The sequence below is a fragment of the Scyliorhinus torazame genome, chromosome 4 (genome assembly GCF_047496885.1).
Source record: "Scyliorhinus torazame isolate Kashiwa2021f chromosome 4, sScyTor2.1, whole genome shotgun sequence".
Taxonomy (NCBI): Eukaryota; Metazoa; Chordata; class Chondrichthyes; order Carcharhiniformes; family Scyliorhinidae; genus Scyliorhinus; species Scyliorhinus torazame.
Window position 1 is genome coordinate 38,948,550 of NC_092710.1, and position 15,230 is coordinate 38,963,779.

A 15,230-nucleotide genomic window follows, 5' to 3' on the forward strand; every position below is an offset into this window, starting at 1 on the left:
ACGCCCTTTCATTTTGAGTCTTTATCGAGAATTGCCTGACTGAAAGAGAAAGAAATGGGCACAATCAGCTGAACGTGACTTTGTGGGACTAGCAAACATGTTATACAGCAAGTCAGGTGTTGACAGCTGATCCATTCCCATCAAATAGACGCTTCACAAAGGTTCCGGAGCGATGGAACAATCACAAACTCCAGTCATATAAGGAGTGTTATTTTAGCCAGCTGGTTCCATGGTGTAGTGGTTATCACGTCTGCTTAATACGCAGCGGGTCCTGGGTTCGAGCCATTGCTGCTTTTGGACAAGTTGTGAACAATTGAACTTCAATGTGAACAGAAATACAACCACGAAAGATAAAATGCTGAAAATCTCAGCAAGTCTGGCAGCATCTGTAGGGAGAGCAAAGAGCTGACGTTTCGAGTCCGATGACTCTTTGTCAAAGCAAACAGACAGAGAAAGTGGACATATTTATACTGTGGAGCGAGAAAGAAAGATGAGCCACAGAAATCCAGGGAAACCGGGTGCTAATGGCCACAGAAACCCAGGGGACAGAGTGCAGAATGGCTTTGAATTAAGAAAACAAAGTGAAATGTGCTCAAATATAAATGTGATGGAATTTATTGGAACATAACAATGAGGTTTAACTGAACAGCAGCAACGGACAAATCCTACTTATTGGGAGTAGGATGAAATTCAATTCCTGATCATGTCGGAATTCAGATTCAACGCGCCTAAAAGCTCAAAATCAGCAAAAAAATGATAATAAATCAGCATAACGCAAATATTTCTGGTATCAATCTGAAAGCGATGGGCAGAGATTTCTCCTTGTAATGATGGTATTATTCACACAAAAGAGAATAGATGAAACCTTGAACCCCGTGGAATGCAAAGGCGACGGTCCTTGGCTGGAAACTGGGATTGGAACAGACAGGGGTTTGAGGGGTAGCAGAGGCACAATGGGCCGATGGGCTTCTTTCCCAGTGGATTCACTCGATGAGTTCAGGCCAGCGTCGATCATTGGGATTTAAAATGATCGCTGGAACAGGGACTTGAACCCTGGACCCTCAGATTACAAGTCTGATGCTCTACCGACTGAGCTACCCGCGCTGTGAGTGATGCTGCCTCTAGTGAGCGCATTCTCCCTCCGCTGTTGCTCCTCTCCCTTCCCTGTTGTCCCTCTTTCCTCTGCGTCTGCTGTGCCTCTCCTTCAGAACAAACAGCTGCTTCCTTTGCCCTGCGCCACTCACTGAATCCGGACAGCATATCATCAGCTCCGCCTCTGGATTCAGGGCGAGTTCAGAGCTGTGCTTCTCTTCGACGCTTCACTCCCAGACTCCACCCACCGAGTCCCTTTCCTGGAGACTGGTTATTCCCAGTTGGGTTTGGGACAGTCACTTCCTGACTCTCAATGACTCAACATTCTGACTCAAGGTTCGCTGCGTCCAGCACGCTTGCTTCAAAACTGTTCTTCACAAAAGCGAAACCTCCCCTTTGCCTAACAACGTCCGCGCCGGACCGGCCTCACCGAACAGGCACCGGAATGTGGTGACTAGGGGCTTTTCACAGTAACTTCATTGAAGCCTACTTGTGACAATGAGCGATTTTCATTTCATTTTCATTTCATTAAACACTCTTTCATTTTGAGTCTTTTTCGAGAATTGCCTGACTCAAAGAGAAAACATTGGGCACAATCAGCTGAACGCGACTTTGTGGGACACGCAAACATGTTATACAGCAAGTCAGGTGTTGACAGCTGATCCATTCCCATCAAATAGACGCTTTACAAGGGTTCCGGAGCGATGGAACAATCACAAACTCCAGTCATATAAGGAGGGAAGGAGGGTAGTTGCCGGTAGCTGTTTCTATGGTGTTGTGGTAATCACGTCTGCTTTCCACGCAGCAGGTCCTGGGTTTGAGCCCCAGTGTAACCATTGATGCTTTTGGACAAGTTGTGACCAATTGAATTTCCATGTGAACAGACATACAACCACGAAAGAGAAAATGCTTGAATATCTCAGCAAGTCTGGCAGCATCTGTAGGGAGAGCAAAGAGCTAACGTTTCGAGCCCGATGACTCTTTGTCAAAGCGAACAGACAGAGAAAGTGGGAAATATTTATGCTGTGGAGTGAGAAAGAAAGGTGAGCCATAACCACAGAAACCCAGGGAAACCGGGTGCTAATGGCCACAGAAACCCAGGGTACAGAGTGCAGAATGGCTTTGAATTTAGAAAAAAAAAGTGAAATGTATTTAAATATAAATGTGATGGAATTTATTGGAACATAACAATGAGGTTTAACTGAACAGCAGCAACGGACAGATCCAAAGAGCCTCGTTTATTGGGACTGGATGAAATTCGAATTCTGATCATGTCGGAATTCAGATTCAACTCGCCTAAAAGCTCATAATCAGCAAAAAAATGATAATAAATCAGCATAACGCAAATATTTCAGGGATCAATCTTAAAGCGATGAGCAGAAATTTCTCCTTGTAATGATGGTATTATTCACACCAAAGAGAGTAGATGAAATCTTGAACCCCGTGGAATGCAAAGGCGACGGTCCTCGGCTGGAAACTGGGATTGGAACAGACAGGGGTTTGAGGGGTAGCAGAGGCACAATGGGCCGATGGGCTTCTTCCCCAGTGGATTCACTCGATGAGTTCAGGTCAGCGTCGATCATTGGGATTTAAAATGATCGGCCGAAAATGTACTTGAACCCTGGACCCTCAGATTACAAGTCTGATGCTCTACCGACTGAGATCCCGGCTGTGAGTGATGCTGCATGTAGTGACCGCATTCCTCCTTCGCTATTGCAACTTTCGCTCCGCTGTTGCCCCTCTTTCCTCTGCTTATGCTGTGCCTCTCCTCCAGAACAAACCGCTGGTTCCTTTGCCCTGCGCCACTCTCTGAAACCGGACGGCATATTAGCAGCTCCGCCTTTCGTTTCAGGGCGAGTTCAGAGCTGTGCTGCTCTTCGGCGCTTCACTCCGATATCCGCCCACCGAGTCCCTTTCCTGGAGACTGGTTATTCCCAGTTGGGTTTGGGACAGTCACTTCCTGACTCTCAATGACTCAACATTCTGACTCAAGGTTCGCTGCGTTCAGCACGCTTGCTTCAAATCTGTTCTTTACAAACATCCCCTTTGCCTAACAACTTCCGCGACGTACCGGCCTCCTCGAACAGGAACCGGAATGTGGTGACTAGGGGCTTTTCACAGTAACTTCATTGAAGCCTACTTGTGACAATGAGCGATTTTCATTTCATTTTCATTTCATTAAACGCTCTTTCATTATGAGTCTTTTTCGGGAATTGGCTGACGAAAAAAGAAAAAATTGGGTACAATCAGCTGAACGCGACTTTGTGGGACACGCTAACATGCTATACAGCAAGTCAGGTGTTGACAGATGATCCATTCCCATCAAATCGACGCTTTACAAAGGTTCCGGAGCGATGGAACAATCACAAACTCCGGTCATATAAGGAGTGTAGCAGCCGCCAGCTGGTTGGTCATAAAGATGAATACATGAGAAATTTGATGAGGAGAAAGTTTGCAGATTGGGCGAGGCTCCAGGCGCAATGTGTTCAACAATGCCGAAGCCAGCGGATGTGTTGGTGAGAGGTTTGTCAGTTGGAAACGTGCAGAAAGTTCAAGGGGAAAGCAAATCCTTACGGCTTTCTGGCAACCTGAAGTGTGGAATTTACAAAAGGCAAATTCGCGCGATCCAGCTTGTTCGCGATCAGTCAGGAAAGAATACTCAATTGTCCCGTCACGACTTGACTAAATTTGGAATCGACATGGTCACACGAGGTGCTCCTATGGAAATGGCCAGTTAGCTCAATGGTTACAGCGTGGTGCTATCAACGCCAAGGTCGTGGGTTTGATCCTCGTACGGGTCAACAAAACAACTCCGTCACGAAGGTATCTGCTTGCCTCATATGTTTGCAGTCAACCTGCCCAGTGGTACTGGGGCGACATTATTACTGACCTGAAGCAGCGCACAGTCCCTTTTATCTGCTTGACTCCTCTTGGATAATATCTGCCACTTTTTCATTCTTTTACATTTCTGCGCCACAAACGTGTCGGTAACATGTTTCCAAAGTTTCCTAGTCTACAGCGATGAAAACTCACGTCGTTCTGAACAATATCTTACCTCCAATTCCTGCAATTTTCAGGCAAATCTGCTCCAGGCAACGTTGGAAATAGCCACGCAATGTGTCAGACGAGCCCACCATTCAGGACTGGAGTGAACTTGGAAGCGGCATGGTCACTCCAGCCAAAAATGCATACATGGTTGGTTCGCTCAGATGGTTAGAGCGTGGTGCTAATAACGCCAAGGTCAGTAATAATGCCGCCCCAGTAACACTGGGCTGGTTGCTTGCAAACATATTAGACAAGAAGATCACTTCATGACGGAGTTGATTTGCTGACCCGTACGAGAATCGAACCCGCGACCTTGGCGTTAATAGCACCACGCTCTAACCATTGAGTTAACCGGCCATTTCCGTACGAGCACCTCGTGTGACCATGTCGATTCCAAATTTAGTCAAGACGTGAATGGAGAATTGAGTATTCTTTCCTGACTGATCGCGAACAAGCAGGATCGCGCGAATTTGCCTGTTGTAAATTCCACCCTTTAAGTTGCCAGCAAGCCGTAAGGATTTGCTTTCCCCTTGAAATTTTCAACTGACAAACTTCTCACCAACACTTACGCTGGCTTCGGAATTGTTGAACACATTGTGCCTGGAGCATCGCCCAATCTGGAAAATTTCTCCTCGTCACATTTCTCATGTATTCATCTTTATGATCGAAATTTCACAGTAACCTATAGGCAGTGTTAATGTACGCCTACTTGTGACAGTAAAGATTATTATTATTCTAGCTCGGGATGCGCTACGGCTCACATTTCCAGTACTTGTCCGCAAAAGCCTTTGGACGGCTTTCTTCATTGAAAGAGTAAAAGCAGCTGACCCTGTGAATTCAAAATTCAGTCGAAATGTAACCGTGCCGCAATAAAGTGCGTGCGGATTATTCAGTAAGAAGTCTCACAACACCATATTAAAGTCCAACAGGTTGATTTGAAATCGTAAACTTTGGCAGCGCTGTGCCTTCATCAGGCAAAGTGGTCCTTCATCATTTCAACTGATGAAGGGACGGCGCTGCCAAAGCTTGTGATTTCAAATAAACCTATTGCTGTCACTCTTCTTGTTGCTGTCACACTTCTTTCTGTATCCAGCGCCAGCATCTCAACATCATGCAAATTATTTGCAATTGCAGGACAGGTGCTCACATTCGTCCGAATGGTCGGCTGCTGCTTCAGCACGAAATGGTGATGAGCCAGATGAATTTTAAATTGGGGTAAATGGTTCGGGGATTTACAAGGAAGGACATTAACCGGGAGATCATTCGTCGCCTCTCAATAGATTAGCAAACAAGTATACTTCTCGCCTTAAGGTATTTTGATCGTTCCAGGCGTGTTTCGGTGTAATTACCTGAGGAAGGAGCAGCGCTCCGGAAGCTAGTGACATCGGAACAAACCTGTTGGACTTTAACCTGGTGTTGTAAGACTTCTTACTGTGCTCACCCCAGTCCAACGCCCGCATCTCCACATCAGTGTAATTAGCACCACATTAAAAATGGGTAGTGCAGCTTTTTGAAAAAGACATTTCGAAGCATCAAATGTATTTGGCGTAGCCAGCAAACGACTGCATGTTAAGCAATCGGTTTGTTGAAGGTGGCAGCATTTGAGCCAAATTACTGGCAAGAGCGTTAGTAATTCCTGCACAGCGATGCTGATCTATTCCATGCCGCAATTTCAAGGTAGGCTGATGTGACATCGTACCATGGCTGTTTGCAACGCTGCCTGGAGCAGATTAGCCTGAAATATTGCAATGAAGGAGACGTAAAGCACAGTTCAGAGCGACGTGAATTGTCATCTGCAGGAGTTCGCTATTGATTAGGAGACGTTGGACACATTTGCGACACAGACATGTAAAAGAAGGACAGTTTCTCAGAAAAAGTGGCAGATACTGTCCAAGAGGCGCCAAGCAGTTAAAGGGGACTCTGCGCCGCCGCAGCGGAGTCAAAATGCCACTCCAGCTTGCCGGAAAAGTGGAGATTATTTACGATGTGGGTACTTCGTTGGCCAGTACGGGGATCGAACCCACGACCTTGGCGTTATTAGCGCCACGCTGTAACCGTCTGAGCTAACGGGCCATGTATGCGTTATTGGTTGGAGTGACCATGCCGTTTCCAAATTCACTCCAGTCCTGAATGGTGGGCTCGTCTGACATGTTGCGTGGCTATTTCCAACGTTGCCTGGAGCGGATGGGCCTTAAAATTGCAGGAATTGGAGGTAAGACATTGTTCAGAACGACGTGAATTGTCATCGCTGTAGACTAAGAAACTTTGGAAACATGTTACCGACACTTTTCTGGCGCAGAAAAGTAAAAGAATGAAAACGTGGCAGATATTATCCAAGAGGAGTCAAGCAGATAAAAGGGAGCATGCGCTGTCTCAGGTCAGTAATAATGCCACGACAGTAGCACTGGGCTGGTTGCCTTCAAACATATGAGGCAAGCAGATCAATTCGTGACGGAGTTGTTTTGTTGACCCGTACGAGGATCGGCCCCGTGACCTTGGCTTTATTGGGTCCACGCTCCAATCATTGAGCTAACCGGCCTTGTACGGATGATCACCTCGTGTGACCATGTCGATTCCAAATTTAGTCCGGTCGTGAATGGAGAATTGGTTTGCTGACTGATCGCGAACAAGCTGGATCGGGCGAATTTGCCTTTTGTAAATTCCACCCTTTAGGTTGCCAGCAAGCCGTAAGGATTTGCTTTCCCCTTGAATTTTCTGCATGTTTCCAACTGACAAACTTCTCACCAACACTTATGCTGGCTTCGGCATTGTTGAACACATTGTGCCTGGAGCATCGCCCAATCTGCAAACTTTCTTCTCATCAAATTTCTCATGTATTCATCTTTATGATCGAAATTTCACAGTAACTTATAGGCAGTGTTAATGTACGCCTACTTGTGACAGTAAAGATTATTATTATTCTAGCACGGGATGTGCTAAGGTTCACATTTCCAGCACTTGTCCGCAAAAGCCTTTGGACGGCTTTCTTCATTGAAAGAGTAAAAGCAGCTGACCCTGTGAATTCAAAATCCAGTCGAAATGTAACCGTGCCGCAATAAAGTGCGTGCGGATTATTCAGTAAGAAGTCTCACAACACCATATTAAAGTCCAACTGGTTGATTTCAAATCGTAAACTTTGGCAGCGCTGTGCCTTCATCGGGTAAAGTGGTCCTTCATCACTTCAACTGATGAAGGGACGGCGCTGCCAAAGCTTGTGATTTCAAATAAACCTGTTGCTGTCACACTTCTTGTTGCTGTCACACTTCTTTCTGTATCCAGCGCCAGCATCGCAACATCATGCAAATTATTTGCAATTGCAGGACAGGCGCTCACATTAGTCCGAATGGACGGCTGCTGCTTCAGCACGAAATGATGATCAGCCAGCTGAATTTTAAATTGGGGGAAATGGTTCGGGGATTTACAAGCTAAGGACATTAACCGGGAGATCATGCGTCGTCTCTCAATAGATTAGCAAACAAGTATACTTCTCGCCTTAAGGTATTTTGATCGTTCCAGACGTGTTTCAGTGTAATTACCTGAGGAAGGAGCAGCGCTCCGGAAGCTAGTGACATCGGAACAAACCTGTTGGACTTAAACCTGGTGTTGTAAGACTTCTTACTGTGCTTACCCCAGTCCAACGCCCGCATCTCCACATCAGTGTAATTAGCACCACATTATAAATGGGTAGTGCGGCTTTTTGAAAAAGACATTTCGAAGCGTCAAATGTATTTGGCGTAGCCAGCAAACGACTGCATGTTAAGCAATCGGTTTGTTGAAGGTGGCAGCATTTGAGCCAAATTACTGGCAAGAGGGTTAGTAATTCCTGCACAGCGCTGCTGATCTATTCAATGCCGCAATTCCAGGGGAGGCTGATATGACATCGTACCGTGGCTATTTGCAACGCTGCCTGGAGCAAATTCGCCTGAAATATTGCAATGAAGGAGACATAAAGCACAGTTCAGAGCGACGTGAATTGTCATCTGCAGGAGTTCGCTATTGATTAGGAGACGTTGGACACATTTGTGACACAGAAATGTAAAAGAAGGACAGTTTCTCAGAAAAAGTGGCAGATACTGTCCAAGAGGCGCCAAGCAATTACAGGGGACTCTGCGCCGCCGCAGCGGAGTCAAAATGCCGCTCCAGCTTGCCGGAGAAGTGGAGATTATTTCACGACGTGGTTATTTTGTTGGCCAGTCCAAGGATCGAACCCGCGACCTTGGCGTTCTTAGCACCACCCTCTAACCATCTGAGCTAATCGGCCATATATGTATTACTGGTTGGAGTGACCATGCCGTTTCCAAATTCAATCCAGTCCTGAATGGTGGGCTCGTCTGACATGTTGCGTGGCTATTTCCAACGTTGTCTGGAGCAGATTTGCCTGAAAATTGCAGGAATTGGAGGTAAGACATTGTTGAGAACGACGTGAATTGTCATCGGTGTAGACTAGGACACTTTGGAAACATGTTACCGACACGTTTGTGGCGCAGAAATGTAAACGAATGAAAAAGTGGCAGATATTATCCAATAGGAGTCAAGCAGATAAAAGGGAGCCTGCGCTGCCTCAGGTCAGTTATAATGCCGCGACAGTAGCACTGGGCAGGTTGCCTGCAAACATATGAGGCAAGCAGATCCCTTCGTGACGGAGTTGTTTTGTTGACCGGTACGAGTATCGTCCCCGCAACCATGGCGTTATTGGAACCACGCTCCAACCATTGAGCTAACCGGCCATGTACGGATGAGCACCTCGTGTAACCATGTCGATTCCAAATTTAGTCCAGTCCTGAATGGTGGGCACGTCTGACATGTTGCGTGGCTATTTCCAAAGTTGCCTGGAGCAGATCTGCCTGAAAATTGCAGGAATTGGAGGTAAGACGTTGTTCAGAACGACGTGAGTTGTCACCGCTGTAGACTAGGAAACTTTGGAAACATGTTACCGACACGTTTGTGGCGCAGAAATGTAAACGAATGAAAAAGTGGCAGATATTATCCAATAGGAGTCAAGCAGATAAAAGGGAGCCTGCCCTGCCTCAGGTCAGTTATAATGCCGCGACAGTAGCACTGGCAGGTTGCCTGCAAACATATGAGGCAAGCAGATCACTTCGTGACGGAGTTGTTTTGTTGGCCCGTACGAGGATCGTCCCCGTGACCTTGGCATTATTAACACCACGCTTTAACCATTGAGCTGCACACAGTGTCCCAAGTGTGGCCGCACCAATGTCTTGTACAACTTCAAAAAGACGTCCTAACTCCTGTATTCAATGTTCTGACCAATGAATCCAAGCATGCCGAATGCCTTCTTCACATCCCTGTCCACCTGCGACTCCACCTTCAAGGAGCTATGAACCTGTACTCCTAGATCTCTTTGTTCTGTAACTCTCCCAAACGCCATACCATTAACTGAGTAGGTCCTGGCCTGATTCGATCTGCCAAAATGCATCCCCTCACATTTATCTAAATTAAACTCCATCTGCCATTCGTCGGCCCACTGGCCTAATTTATCAAGATCACGTTGCAATCCTAGATAACCTTCTTCACTATCCACTGTGCCACCAATTTTGTTATCATCTGCAAACGTACCAACCATGCCTCCTAAATTCTCATCCAAATCATTAATATAAATCACAAATAACAGTGGACCCAGCACCGATCGCTGAGGCACAACACTGGTCACAGACCTCCAGTTTGAAAAACAACCCTCTACAATCACCCTCTGTCTTCTGTCGTCCAGCCAATTTTGAATCCAATTGGCAACCTCACCCTGGATCCCGTGAGCTTTAACCTTCTGCAACAACCTACCATGCGATACCTTGTCAAAGGCTTTGCTAAAGTCCATGTAGACAACGTCTACTGCACTGCCCTCATCTACCTTCTTGGTCACCCCCTCAATGAACTCAATCAAATTTGTGAGACATGATTTTCCACGCACAAAGCCATGCTGACTGCCCCGAATCAGTCCTTGCCTCTCTAAATGCTTGTAGATCCTGTATCTCAGAATACCTTCGAGCAACTTACCTACTACAGACGTTAGGCTCACCGGTCTGTAGTTCCCAGGCTTTTCCCTGCTGCCCTTCTTAAACAAGGGTACAACATTCGCTACTCTTCAATCTTCAGGCACCTCACCTGTGGCTGCCGATGATTCAAATATCTCTGTTAGGGGACCCGCAATTTCCTCCCTAGCCTCCCACAACATCCTGGGATACATTTCATCAGGTCCCGGGGATTTATCGACCTTGATGCGCTTTAAGACTTCCAGCACCTCCTCTTCTGTAATATGCACACTTCTCAAATCATCACTATTTATTTCCCTTAATTCCCTAACATCCATGCCTTTCTCACCGTGAATACCAATGAGAAATATTCATTCAGGATCTCACCCAACTCTTGAGGCTCTGCACATAGATGCCCTTGTTGATCCTCAAGAGGCCCTACTCTGTCCCTAGTTACCCTTTTTCCCTTTATGTATCTGTAGAAGCTCTTTGAATTCTCCTTTGCATTATTTGCCAAAGCAATTTCATGTCCCCTGTTTGGCCTCCTGATTTCCCTCTTAACTCTATTTCGACAATCTCTATACTCTTCAAGGGATCCACTTGATCCCAGTTGTTTATGTACGTCATATGCCGCCTTCTTTTTTTTGACCAGAGTCTCAATATCTCGAGTCATCCAGGGTTCCCTACTTCTACCAGCCTTGCCCTTCACTCTAAAGGGAATGTGCTTACCCTGAACCCTGGTTAACACATTTTTAAAAGCCTCCCATTTACCAGCCGTCCTTTTGCCTGCCAACAGTCTCTCCCAATCTACCTCTGAAAGTTCCTGTCTGATACCATCAAAATTGCACTTGCCCCAATTAAGAATTTTAACTCTTGGGCCAGACCTATCATTCTCCACAGCTATCTTAAAACTAATGGAGTTATGGTCACTTGTCCCAAAGTGATCCCTCACGAACACTTCTGTCACTTGCCCTTCCTTATTTCCCAAGACGAGGTCAAGTTTTTCCCCCTCTCTAGTCGGTCAGTGGAACCATTGCTGCTTTTGGACAAGTTGTGACCGATTTAATTTCCATGTGATCAGAAATACAACCACGAAAGAGGAAATGCTGGAAAATCTCAGCAAGCCTGGCAGCATCTGTCGGGAGAGTAAAGAGCTAACGTTTCGACTCCGATGACTGTTTGTCAAAGCTAACAGACAGAGAAAGTGGGAAATATTTATACTGTGGAGTGAGAAAGAAAGATGAGCCATAGCCACAGAAACCCAGGGAAACCGGGTGCTAATGGCCACAGTAACCCAGGTGGACAGAGTGCAGATTGGCTTTGAATTAAGAAAACAAAGTGAAATGTATTTAAATATCAATGTGATGGAATTTATTGGAACATAACAATGAGGTTTAACTGAACAGCAGCAACGGACAGATCCAAAGGGCATCCTTTATTGGGACTGGATGAAATTCAATTTCTGATCATGTCGGAATTAGGATTCAATTCGCCTAAAAGTTCAAAATCAGCAAAAAATTATAATAAATCAGCATAACGCAAATATTTCAGGGATCAATCTTAAAGCGATGGGCAGAGATTTCTCCTTGTAATGATGGTATTATTCACACAAAAGAGAATAGATGAAACCTTGAACCCCGTGGAATGCAAAGGCGACGGACCTTGGCTGGAAACTGGGATTGGAACAGACAGGAGTTTGAGGGGTAGCAGAGGCACAATGGGCCGATGGGCTTCTTTCCCAGTGGAGTCACTCGATGAGTTCAGATCAGCGTCGATCATTGGGATTCAAAATGATCTCCCAAACAAGGACTTGAACCCTGGACCTTCAGATTAAAAGTCTGATGCTCTCCCGACTGAGCTATCCGGGCGTTGAGTCATCGTCTGTAGTGACCATTTCCCCCTTCGCTGTTGCTCCTCTTGCTCCGCTATTGCCCCTCTCCCTTCGCTGTTGCTCCTCTTTCCTCTGCTTATGCTGTGCCTCACCTCTAGAGGCAACGAATGAACGGACATCGCGCAACAATCACCAGGCAGGAATGTTCCCTTCCAGTCGGGGAACACTTCAGCAGTCAAGGGCATTCAGCCTCTGATCTCCGGGTAAGCGTTCTCCAAGGCGGCCTTCAGGATCCGCGACAACGCAGAATCGCCAAGCAGAAACTTATAGCCAAGTTCCGCACACATGAGTGCGGCCTCAACCGGGACCTGGGATTCATGTCGCATTACATTCATCCACCACCATCTGGCCTGCAAAATCCTACCAACTATCCTGGCTTGATACAATTCACACCTCTTTAACCTGGGGTTACCCCATCTCTGGATCTGCAAGGATTTAATCACCTGCTAATGGTCGCATTCCTAGCATTGTTTGGCATCTTTGAATTTGTCTATATATGTGTTTCTGGAACAGACCTCTTCATTCACCTGAGGAAGGAGCAACGCTCCGAAAGCTAGTGACATCGAAACAAACCTGTTGGACTTTAACCTGGTGTTGTAAGACTTCGTACTCTCCTCTAGAACAAACAGCTGCTTCCTTTGCCCTGTGCCACTCTCTGAATCCGGATGGCATATCAGCTGCTCCGCCTCTGGATTCAGGGCGAGTTCAGAGCTGTACTGCTCTTTGGCGCTTCACTCCGATACTCCGCCCACCGAGTCCCTTTCCTGGAGACTGGTTATTTCCAGTTGGGTTTGGGACAGTCACTTCCTGACTCAGCATTCTGACTCAAGGTTCGCTGCGTCCAGCACGCTTGCTTCAAAACTGTTCTTTACAAAAGCGAAGCCTTCCCTTTGCCTAACAACTTGCGCACCGTACCGGCCTCCGCGAACAGGCGCCGGAATGTGGCGACTAGCGGCTTTTCACAGTAACTTAATTTAAGCCTACTCGTAACAATAAGCGATTTTCATTTCATTCAACGCTCTTTCATTTTGAGACTTTTTCGAGAATTGCCTGACTCAAAGAGAAAATTTGGGCACAATCAGCTGAACGCGACTTTGTGGGACACGCAAACATGTTATTCAGCAAGTCAGGTGTTGACAGCTTATTCATTCCCATCAAATAGACGCTTTACAAAGGTAAACACACCGACTTTCCTGAAGGCACAAGAGCCTGCATTTGAAAAAGAACGTTGGCAAAACGTGCCACTCGCCACACCGTCAGCCATTCTGTAACCAATTCCTTTATATTAGAACATTGACAAAAGATATTCTGGGCATTATAGTAGTGAGTTCTTTAAATCCATCAAACCTCCATAATCCACAATTTCAAACGACAATAACCAATAAACAAGCGCTCCATAATATAAGCTCTCATTCAATTCCCGTGAAACTGGGTGTGATGTTGGTTTCTGAAACTCTGCAGTCCATGTGGTGTAGGTGAACCCATAAAGTTGTTGGGAAGGTGATGTGTTGGACGCTCTGGATCCGTGGAGCACATACAGGACGCCAACACTTAAAATAGTGCAACACTATTTTATTAAGTAAGAAACTGTTTAACATACTTTCACTGTGGTTGAACACGATATTAGATTGAACTAAAGACCTATGCCTTGTCCTAACCAGTCTATGCACTCAGCACATGGTGAAGATCTGTGCTGCAGGCTGTGAGCTCTGTCCTACTAGGAGGCTGCAGCTCGAATGAGCGGGAACTCTGATGCCCCCTGCCTTTATAGTGGGTGTGCTCTAACTGATGATTGGCTGCGGTGTTGTGTGTGTTGATTGGTCCCGCTGTGTGTCCATCAGTGTGTGTGTATCTGTACCGTGATATACTGATGTATATTATGACAGAAGGAAGCTCCATGATTAGCACCCAATAAGAGTGAGTGAATGGGGATATGGTTCCAAATGAAAATGGCGCGTGTTCCTTGGAGGGGAATCTGCAGGCGGCGGCGGAGTTATCAATCGGCGCTGACAATACATTTTTTGTCAATGAAAATAATACTCCAGTTACACTTCAATACAAAGTCGGTACAAACTACCATTACAGAACATCGCATTGCCTGCCAGCATTCACAATGAATTCAGAAAACAAAGTGAAATGTATTGAAATATAAATGTGATGGAATTTATTGGAACATAACAATGAGGTTTAACAGAACAGCAGCAACGGACAGATCGAAGTCGCCTCGTTTATTGGGACTGGATGAAATTCGAATTCTGATCATGTCGGAATTCAGATTCAACTCGCCTTAAAGTTCAAAATCAGCAAAATATTCAAACCAAATCAGCATAACTCAAATATTTCAAGGATCAATCTTAAAGCGATGAGCAGGGATTTCTCCTTGTAATGATGGCATTATTCAGGCAAAAGCATTTAGACGAGACCTTGATTCCAGTGGAATGGAAAGGCGACCGACCTTGGGTTGGAATCTGGGATTGGAACAGACAGGGGTTTGAGGGGCAGCAGGGGCACAATGGGCCGATGGGCTTCTTGCCGTGTTGATTAACTTGCTGAGTTCACGTCAGCATCAATCATTGGGGTTTAAAATGATCGTCTGAACAGGGGCTTGAACCCTGGACCCTGAGGTTAAAAGCCTGAGCTGAGCTACGCGAGCCCTGGGCAATACCGCCTAGAGCCACCATTACTGGCTGGTCGCGAACATTTCATCGTTCAAACGTTGCATTTCCCTGGTCAGTCAGACAATCATTCCCAGTTGGGCTGGAGAAACTCACTCCTGACTCACAATTACTCAACATTCTGACTCAAGCGTCGCTGCGTCCAATACGCTTGCTTCAAAAATGTTTTTTCCAAAAGCCAAACTTGCCCTTTGCTCGCACCCTCCGCACCGTAAAATTTAAACGCTCTTTCATTTTGCCTCTATTTCAGGAAATTGCCCAGCTCAAAGAAAAAAAGTTCAGAACAGTCAGCTAAACGCCACTTTCCGGGAATCGCTAACACGTGAACAAGAAATAAGGTGTCGACATCTGAGCAAATCCCATCAAACGGGCGCTTTGCAAAGTTTCTGGAGCGAAGGGATACAATCACAAAGTCCAGTAATATAAACAGGTCTGAGCGCCGCTAGCTGGTTCCATGGTGTAGTGGTTCGCAGGTTTCCATCACCCTAGCAGCACGGTGGTACAGACGGCTAGCACTACGGCGCCACAGTCCCAGTTTCG

At 46.1% G+C, this 15,230-nt stretch overlaps 4 non-coding genes across 4 annotated transcripts; all 4 read right to left on the reverse strand.

The window, feature by feature from the left end:
* Positions 1 to 1,031: 1,031 nt before the first annotated feature.
* trnat-ugu (transfer RNA threonine (anticodon UGU)) lies at positions 1,032 to 1,104 on the reverse strand. Its single transcript has one exon. It is a non-coding gene; the product is annotated as a tRNA-Thr (tRNA).
* A 3,317-nt stretch (positions 1,105 to 4,421) lies between these two features.
* trnan-auu (transfer RNA asparagine (anticodon AUU)) lies at positions 4,422 to 4,494 on the reverse strand. Its single transcript has one exon. It is a non-coding gene; the product is annotated as a tRNA-Asn (tRNA).
* A 1,642-nt stretch (positions 4,495 to 6,136) lies between these two features.
* On the reverse strand, positions 6,137 to 6,210 carry trnai-aau (transfer RNA isoleucine (anticodon AAU)). Its single transcript has one exon. It is a non-coding gene; the product is annotated as a tRNA-Ile (tRNA).
* A 5,709-nt stretch (positions 6,211 to 11,919) lies between these two features.
* Positions 11,920 to 11,992, reverse strand: trnak-uuu (transfer RNA lysine (anticodon UUU)). Its single transcript has one exon. It is a non-coding gene; the product is annotated as a tRNA-Lys (tRNA).
* Positions 11,993 to 15,230: the final 3,238 nt, after the last annotated feature.